Source organism: Parasteatoda tepidariorum, chromosome 10 (genome assembly GCF_982258835.1).
Source record: "Parasteatoda tepidariorum strain Cologne lab strain chromosome 10, Ptep-v5.0, whole genome shotgun sequence".
Taxonomy (NCBI): domain Eukaryota; kingdom Metazoa; phylum Arthropoda; class Arachnida; order Araneae; family Theridiidae; genus Parasteatoda; species Parasteatoda tepidariorum.
This window is the reverse complement of record NC_141764.1, coordinates 15,130,542-15,140,319: the sequence shown is the minus strand read 5'-3', so window position 1 is coordinate 15,140,319 and position 9,778 is coordinate 15,130,542. Positions and strand designations below refer to the sequence as shown.

The following is a 9,778-nucleotide window of genomic DNA, read 5'->3' as shown; positions in this document are numbered from 1 at the left end:
CGTTGAATGGCATGAATTTTCCTAAAATAGAATGAATAAAAAGTTACTTTCCAGCAATGCGAGTTAAGAAAAAGGAAGCTAAAGAAGAAAAAAAAAGAAAAAGAGCAACAAATAAATGAGGCACAAAGAAAAAGAGAAAGCACTAAAACCGAAAGAAGCTTAAGCCACATCAAATAAAAAGCCGCATACCATAAGTGGATCAAAGCTCCAATGATGAGGGTCTTCGGCCATGTTGGAAAATGGCAGACGACTTTGTTTTCGATCGCTAGCCCCCTCCTTTATTGAAATGCTCTGTAGGCAAAAATCGTCTGCTAGGGGCTAAATTTTTCCTTATAGATCTCTGTCAGGTAAGGTGATTTGATGGGGGAGAGGGGTCAAACCTATTAAGGAATCCCTAAAAAGGTGGGGGTGGCGCAGGAAAAAGGTGTCGTCTGCTCAGTGAAAGTGAGGATCTGAAGATGGGGAGCGGCCTGTAATGGAATGGGGAACGAGAGTATACAATCAATAGGAGAGTCTCCATCGCTGACAGCATTGCGGCAAGTCCCTTGTGTGCGGGCGCATCTCCTTTTCGACCCCCCCCCCTATCTTTGTATGCGGGCGCATCTCTTTTTAGACCCCCCCCCTCCTGTATTAATAATGGCTGGATTTGTAATGGCCGAAACAGCAAATGAAGGAAGCAAATTTTGAGGTGTTGGCCTTTTAAATGGCTTGCTCACTTTAATCTTCTCATGCTTTTAAGCAAATTTGGTTTTCCAGCACTTTTTATTAACTCCTCAATTCATTATGTGAGCAAGTTTATTTATTTATTCATTATAATGGGGGGATTTTATTTGTTTGTTTTTTGACAGAGTTGCTTCAAAATAAATCTGCGCTTGAATAATTTATTTTAAGTGTTATTGTATTTGGCTCATTGGAATCTTTATTTTTTTTTCTTCTCAAGATATGATGCTCTTTGTTTTGCTTTTCATTATTTGTTTACATAAATTGGGCTATTTCATTTATTCATTCAACACTTATTCATCATGTAGTGTTATATTAATAAATCATTTAAGCTATTTTATTCTTAAAGTAAATTGCGCTAGTCTGTTCATTAGTTCGAGAGATTCTGATTCTGTTATTTAGTTGAGTCGGCTATTGAGTTTTTTGGTTCATTAATTGTACTGAGCTAGTCTGAGGAAGAAAAATATGAACAAAGCGTAAATAAAAGAATGAAATTTAACAATTTTAACAATAATTCATACATTTTTTCCATTCTGTTAAAGTCTAGCTCAAAAATTATCATATCATTATGCTTACATTGGGCTAGTTCATTCATTAATTACATTCATGATAAAAATATGCTTCCATTATAACGAAACACTGTAGTATTAAATTTGGATAGTTTATTCATTAATCTTATTTACCTAGTTTACTAATCATATAGGATAAGTATATATGTTTTCTATGATGGGATAATGCTATTTCTGACAAAGAGGATTCAAAATAAATATTTTTATGAATGATTAATCATAAAGCAAAGTTTAATGATAAACTAATTTTTGTTATTGTTTAATCAAGTTTGGAGGATAACACGACACATATAACGGGCAATATTAGTTATTATTTAATTATCTCTTTCACGGAGAAGAGTTTGTTAAGAAACCGAAAAAGCTGAAAATAGAAATCCGAAAACGTTGTATGCAAAAACAAATTTTAAATAATAGAAAAAATTCCTGAAATTTGAGCAGGAAGTGTGTAAGAAGCATATATCAGCAGAACATTATCAATATTTTAATAAGATGTCGAATTATGAGCAAAGTTGTATAAAAATTCATATATAAATGTAGTTTTATATGCATATACTAGGGGGGCTAGGCCCCCTGTTCGCTACCACTCATCAACCCCAATTATTGCTCCGCAATATATGTCGTTTCTTGGAAGAAAACAGTTCCTCTACTAAAGTTAAAGCTATTCACTTAACATATATTGAAAGCAATTCTGTTTGCTTATGCTTGTGCCTCCCCTTCCCACTACAAAATATTATTATCTGTTAGTACTATTATATAAATATTTAGGTCTATTGGTAAGCAGAAGTAATTTTAAATTGTGAAATGGTTAACCAGATTAGACCACATTTCTTGATAACTTTATCTTAAAATGTAGCTCAGAATTACACAATAATAAATAAATAAACAAATAAATAAACAATTTTCTTAGTTTTAAACTCTTGAATTGAAAGTGTAAGAATAGCAGTAGAGGAAAATAACTTTAAATTAAGGATACAAAAATATTTATAGAAAAACAATACATTTATGAATTTTATGCTGATGACAACCAAAACAATATGAAAATGAGTGAGGAAAAAAAAAACAAAATAAAAATCGCAACAAGCTTTTGCTGGTAAGTTTAGTTGTAACATTTCAGCAAGAAGCGTCATTTAAAATTATTACCTTTTCACACGCATGCGTTCTCCATTTTGATTGACTGATCTGTGCGTTACTAACCGCAAGACTTCTGTGATTGGCTATGTGTTATCATTCCACTCTCTTCTTATATTATATAAAGATATATATATAATTTTGTGTGAATTTTGATCTCGATGTGAAATTTTTAAATCGCGTGAATACGAGTTCTAATGGGAGATTTTTTTAAATCGCTTGAACTCAAATCAAGATATGTTATTTTAAAGCACGTGGATACGACTCGAGATGTATAATTTAAAATTGTGTTGAATACAAATCACGTAAATACGAATCGAGATGCGTAATTTTGAATCGCGTTTACAAAGGTACGAAAAAACGTAAAAAACGAATTTTTTTTCTCTAGAAAAAAAAGGGAAATTTTCTTAGAAAAAGCTAATTTTTTTTTAATATTAAATTTTTAAAAAATAGCAGAATTCCGCCAGCAAGCTGAAAAAACTTATCCTTGTTTTCATTCCTTTTTTCTTCCTTTTTTGGATAATTTTTTTATCATATTGTATCAGTTTGTATACGTATTATAGTAGGTTTAATTTATTTTTTCAAAAAGAGTATTTAAAATACATCTTTTTATAAATGATTCATTCGAATAATGATTAAAAAAATATGGTCAAAGTTTTTAAAATATGGTAAAATTTACTATGTTTCTAGCTCTATAGGAACACCAAAAAGCTCGAAAAATTTTAACGCAGCACTTTGGTAATCATTTTGGTAGAATTAACAATAAAATATTGATTCATGATTTGCGTTAAAACTTGACAAATGTGGTAAAACTTGCTAGTTTTATTATAAGACCTTAGAGCATTGCATAAAAACAATATTTTCGATTAAATTTATTTTCAGTTTTGTATTTTTTTCCAAATGTGTTTACAAAATGCACTTATCTGCATGGGAAAATACTTTTTTTTTGCTAAGAAAAATCTACAAAAGTTTGTGGACAGAAACTATTTTGCCATGGCACAGTCCACCTTCACTGCGTAATAACTCTCTGCGAAAATTGACTTTCCAAGTTTTTGATTTGCCAGAAAACAACCGAGGGAGATCCAATCGAAGTCTTTTTTTCTTTTTTCTTTTTTTTAAATAGACATTAACCGTTTTTCTACCTTAATCATCAATTTTTCTTCATTCAAAGGACGCATTAGCATTATTTTAGAATATATTAAAAAACACATTTGTTTGAAATATTGAATTGTGATTCAGTTTCAAAAATTCTAAATGAATATGTTTATCCTCGGGAGAATGTCTTTTTTTGCCTTTATTGCGTGTACCTCCCAATAGTTTTTCCCTTATAGTGAGTTAAATTTGTGCATGGATATATGTGTTGTAATTAACACATAATATATTAATAGTTAGTATACTATCATTTTCAGTATCGCTAATTTTTTTATAGGTATTTTAAAAGCTTATAACATTTTCTAAAAAAAGGGCAATAAAATTCATCCTTTACACAGTGAGATTTCTAATATAGGGCTGGAATATTTATTTTGTGAAGACGTTTTATTGTGAAACATGTACTCTTTTTAAAATTTCTTTTCTTAAATTTTTTGGTTTTTAAATTTTTAAATTTTCTTTTCAATATTTTTATTTTATTTTTATGACATTTCACTGCTTGGTCTGTCCTGTACATTGTACAAAAAGAGAAAAAAAATATTCCAGAATAATGTTCGATATTGTGAATAGAAAATCATATATAGACGAAGGTTTCCAATTCATTAAAAAAAATTACCTTAAATAAGTTATATAATTAGTGTTAAATAAGTTATATAATTAGTGTAGTATATTTAGTATCCCAAAATCAGATGCAAAAATATACTATCTCTGAGTAAATATACCTTCTGTCCTAAAATAAGGCGGTATTTTGCATAGTGATAACTTGCAAAATAAAATCAGGACATAAGTCGAAGGTTTGGACACTTTAAATTTTATCAGACTTCATGCATAGTAAAATCCCTCGAATTACTCAAGCAAATAAAAAAAAATTCTCTTCTTGATTGAAAGATAATTCCATGTCGAAAATTATTTTTGATGATTTGTTATCTTATTTCGTTTATTTTTAGGATTATTAAAAATATCTGAATTGTAAGGTATCAATTGTTTTACATTATAATGATTTTCATCTTGATAAATTTGATTTTTCAAAACAAAATCCGAAGTTTGAGCGAAATCAGCCGAATAATTTTCAATCAATAAATTTCTGAAGGAGACCATTTTTTCTCGAATTTCCTAACTCAAATAATAAAAAGAAGAATAAATAATAATAATAAACGTTAATCCAGATGAGTATGCTTTTTTTTTTCCATCAAAAAAGTAACGGTAAAAAGTCATTATAATATGATAACAAACGTTTCCACTCATGAACGTCCGATGTGTCATCAAAGATAAATAACCAAATAGACTGGTCTATGGGGGAATTGAACTCACGCCCTTCTAGCACGACGCTGTAACGCTAATGTGCCTGTTACTATAGCGCATTCGTTTGCAATTCTCAAAATGATATTAATTTATTAAACAATTTCATATTTTTTATCACTTAACACCAAAATTGCCAAGGATTTCTTGAGTTATAATACACAAAACTTGTTACATCTTGTTTTTTACTTGAATTAGTACTGATTGTAGAACTAAACAACTCAATAGCTTAGTTTAAAAATATATATCTAAATTGTATATTATTATTTACTATAAGTCGGAGTGATAAATAATTATTTTAAAATCTTGATTTCATTTTAGCTTAAAATACTGATAATCATGCTTTATATTAAATAAGTTATTTTATTTTATATAAAATGTTTATAAAAATAATGCCTTATTTTTTTTAATTACATATTGCATCCGTCTAAAAAAAATTCATAAATATAATTTTTCAACATTTAAAGAAACAAAAGTATCTTTGCTTAGACGTACATCTCAATTTTTTGCTTGTTTTCTCTTTATAAAAGTTAGGAAAAAAAGAAAACCAAGAATAGAATAATACTCCTAATGACGTCAGAGAAACGATAGTGAAGGGAACTGACGTAAGCTTCCCGATAGAATACGCAGCTGATTTCATGTATTGAAATTCTTATCTATCAGCTGTCGAGTTGATAAACTAGTATTTTATTTTCAATTTACTTACTTCCTCTTGAGCAAGGCCCATTAGCTCAGTTGGTTAGAGCGTCGTGCTAATAACGCGAAGGTCGTGGGTTCGATCCCCCCATGGGCCAAAGTTTTACATTTGTTATTATTTTTGAGGAAACAACAGTATCGGATAATCATGAACTAATTAGACTCCATCTTAATAGTAGATAGAGTCAACCTGATGTGCTAATTATAATTAGTTTGTGGAAACAATATTTCTGGTTAAAAAATCAAGCGAAAAGATTTTCTCCCTCTTTCTTTTAGTCTTTTTTTTTCTTTTCCTTTTCTTTTTTTCATAGATTCGGATTTTAACCTTCAAAATACTAGGAAATATATTAACAGCACTAACAATACGAATTTCAAAACTGCTAGACTGAATTTGCAGAAATTGTTTTGTAATTTTTGTCTAAAATTAAGTAAACGTTTTTAAAAACCTTACAATTCAAAATTATTTTTTATCATTTTTAAAACAAATAAATAAAAAGATAAGAAATAATGAAACATTATTTTTTGAAACGCATTTTTTCCCATTAAATCATCATGGGCTGCACATTTAATGTACATTTAAAATATGAAAGGCTGCACATTTAATGCACATTTAAAATATGAAAGGCTGCACATTTAATGCACATTTAAAATATGAAAGGCTGCACATTTAATGTACATTTAAAATATGAAAGGCTGCACATTTAATGTACATTTTAAAGCATGCTTCATTTCAGGTATCTTAGTTTTATCTTCAGTCATACTTTGTATTTCTAAGTTTTGACATAATAACACGCTAGATAAATAGGCAAAAAATTTCATGAACCTAATATGATATTATGCCAAAAAGTAATACATTGTTATACAAAATGTCGTCAAGCATTTTGTGTTATTATAAATGCTTTATTTATTTATTTTATAAGGAGTGTAGCTTCGATTTAAGGAAAAAATTAACAACATAAACGATCACAAACTCAATAAAAATATTTATAAGCACCTATAAGGAGAGTCAAAATTATGCACACTCTTACCCCATAAAAATTTAAAAAAATATTTTTTTTAAAAGTAATTTAAGAACTGTATTGTACTTTTAAATGTAAAAATTAAAAAGTTGCGTGTTACATGTTATGTTGGAACTTAGTCCGATTCATAAACTGAGAATAAATCCTGCACTTTTAAATTTAATGATCTGATTTATACTTTTTTTGCTAATTAGAAGAGATTCAGTAAAGAGAATGTAACTTTTAAAAAAAAAGTTAAAAAACAGTGGAACTCGTTTTTTTCCTGTTATCCTTCTACCATATTTAATTTAAAGAGTTTAAATAAAACATGATTTTTACAAATTTTTTTTCACGTTTTAAAATTTAATTGTTGGAGTAAAAGAAATTTTGTGAAAGAAGATCTTGAGAACATTTTTCGACACACACAGACAAAAAAGAAAAAAGGGAAAAAAACTTGTTTCTTTTTCTTTTAATGTTTAAATGAATTTATTATTTGGATGCCAAAGGCCCACGCGAAAAATTTCTCAAGCAGTGCGACCGAAAAAGAAAAAAAAAATCGTTATATTATTAAAAAATAAATCATGGATGAATATTTCTTTCATTTCTAAAAAATTATTCATCTATGAAAAAATATTCAAGAATATTTTTACAAGTGCGCATTAGAAAAAGCACCGGAAGAAATTATTATTTATCGATTTTCGTATGTAAAATGCAACGTCACTTTTTTCCCCAATATCTTTCCCTTTCACATTTTAAAAACGTTCTCTTAGCAGCAGCTGATAAGAGAAGTTGACTAACGTAATTGAACTAGTTGACTAACGTTTCTGGTCGAAAACGAGGCCCATTAGCTCAGTTGGTTAGAGCGTCGTGCTAATAACGCGAAGGTCGTGGGTTCGATCCCCCCATGGGCCAGCAATTTTTTTTTTCAAAATTTGTACACCATATTTTCTTTTTCTTGATTTTATTTTTATTATCTGACAATATTAATAATTATTTTTAAGATTACTGCCTCGTGTGCTATGCCCTCAATTGGGAGGAGAAGTTGGGTTTTTTCGGCAGCGGAAGCCAAAATAATCAACTTTTTAGTCGCGGAATTCCAACCTCATAAATAAAGTTTAAAGTAATTGTAAACGTTTTACCCTATGAAAGATTATATCAGAAATATTTATTTAATAAAATAAGAAATTTTTCCTTGAATTATCATTAATAATGAGGTTTTTTGACCCTAGTTTCATGTAGTACTACATCTAGTATAGTTATCTATATGCTATATATCTAATCTAGTTATGGATTTGCTTCCGGTGTAAATACATAAGTTGAAAATGATCAAAATAAGGCGAATTATGATTTACTTTGAAAGGATAACTTAAAAAAAATACCGTAAATGTTGAAAATGGTTACTTTAGAAACATATTTCTTTCTCTTAATTCGATCTCAGATCGTCGGTCCTTCTATAGAGAATCAAAATTGGGATGGCATTTTATTGCGATCAATTGTTTGGATTTGGATCATCCTCAGGGATGTTTCTCAGATCGTTAAGATAACTCATTATACAGCTCTGGTGCGAAGTATATGAAGCACTACAACTACTTTAGGCTCATTGCATGAATAGGAGCAGTTTCAATATGAAGCTCATTATTTTATTCTATGATTATTTGAATTTTAAATAACATTAAAAAATGTAAATGTTAAATATTAAAAGTTTAAATATTAAATGTTTAAACATTAAATGTTTAAATATTAAATATTTAAATGAAAAAAAAAATATATATATTTTTTAATTTCCTTTAATACCCGTGCTTTTTAAATTCCCTTCCATGCTGGTTAAATAATTATAGGTTCATGCTGGTTAAATCCCCATGAGAAAATTTCGGCAGACACTCTTGTTGCTTATGTTTGTTAATGCAAAAAAACTGAAATAAGTTAATATTGATATACTTCTGTGAATGTTGATATTCAATCAGAAGTGACGCTTTTGAGAATGGTCGTAAATGCCTATTAAATTTCAATATATTTCTGTTATGTTAACGAATTGAAACATTCAACGTGAATGTTGAAATGTATTTGTTAAGTATCTAATAAAACATTCATGACCATCAATTACAACAGCAAAAATTGATATTCCACGTACACAGATGGAAAGCTTTGTGGAAGAAATTAAGTACAACAACTTTGTTTTCATTCGAATTTCATTATTCTGTGAAAAACGTCGACATTTTCCGGAATTAGCAATATTATTCAATAAATTTCGGACACATTTTCCAAAGCGACTATGCAATAAATGCCGACATTTACCGGAAGAAGTTACTATTTATCGATTTTCGTATGTAAAATGCAACGTCACTTTTTCTCCCAATATCTTTACCTTTCATATTTTAAAAATGTTCTCTTATCAGCACAAGCTGATAAGATTAACTACTGAACTTAAGTTTCTCGCTGAAAAAGCGAGGCCCATTAGCTCAGTTGGTTAGAGCGTCGTGCTAATAACGCGAAGGTCGTGGGTTCGATCCCCCCATGGGCCATGACAACTTTTTTTTAGATTTGTGCACCTTTTTTACCTCCTGATTTCATTTATAATTATTAGACAATATTAATAATTATTTTTACTATTGCTCTCTCGTCTCCTATGTCAGGGTCGTTAAGGCAGAGCAGAGGTTCCCGATTTTTTTTAACCCTAAATAATTAACCTTCTAGTGGTACAATTCCCACCTTATAAATGAAGTTTAAAATAATTGTAAACTTTCTAACCCATTAAAGTTTATATTAAAAATATTTATTTAGAAGAATGAAAATTTTTCATCGTATTATCATTAAATCAGGTTTTTTGGCTGATAGTTAAATTTGAAATCTAGTCTAGTTATATGTAGAGCTATATCCAGTCTAGTTATCTTAGTATTATATCTAATTTAGTTTTGAATTTGTTTCTAGCATAAATGCATAAGCTGAAAATTATTAAACTAAGCCAAATTATAATTTATATCGAAGTGAAAACTAAAAATATTTGTAATATACTAAATTATATAAATATATTTCTTCATTAAGCAATTTAGTTATTTTGATTTAAAAAACGCGATAGGAAATACTAATGGAATATTTTATAAATGCTTGATTTTTTTCATTTGTTCATTGTAACGTTACTACAAATTTTAAATTTTCTTTTAAGAAATGTGATTTCTATTTCATTGGCCTTTTTCTGGAATAATTTTATTAAGATAGTAG

At 28.7% G+C, this 9,778-nt stretch overlaps 1 long non-coding RNA gene and 3 other non-coding genes across 4 annotated transcripts in view; 3 read left to right on the top strand and 1 right to left on the bottom strand.

Moving 5' to 3' along the window:
• Positions 1–9,778, bottom strand: part of LOC147802171 (uncharacterized) — an 80,074-nt gene that overhangs the window by 63,088 nt on the left and 7,208 nt on the right. The gene's annotated exons all lie outside the window — the stretch shown is intronic.
• TRNAI-AAU (transfer RNA isoleucine (anticodon AAU)) lies at positions 5,586–5,659 on the top strand. Its single transcript has one exon. It is a non-coding gene; the product is annotated as a tRNA-Ile (tRNA).
• TRNAI-AAU (transfer RNA isoleucine (anticodon AAU)) lies at positions 7,398–7,471 on the top strand. Its single transcript has one exon. It is a non-coding gene; the product is annotated as a tRNA-Ile (tRNA).
• On the top strand, positions 9,008–9,081 carry TRNAI-AAU (transfer RNA isoleucine (anticodon AAU)). Its single transcript has one exon. It is a non-coding gene; the product is annotated as a tRNA-Ile (tRNA).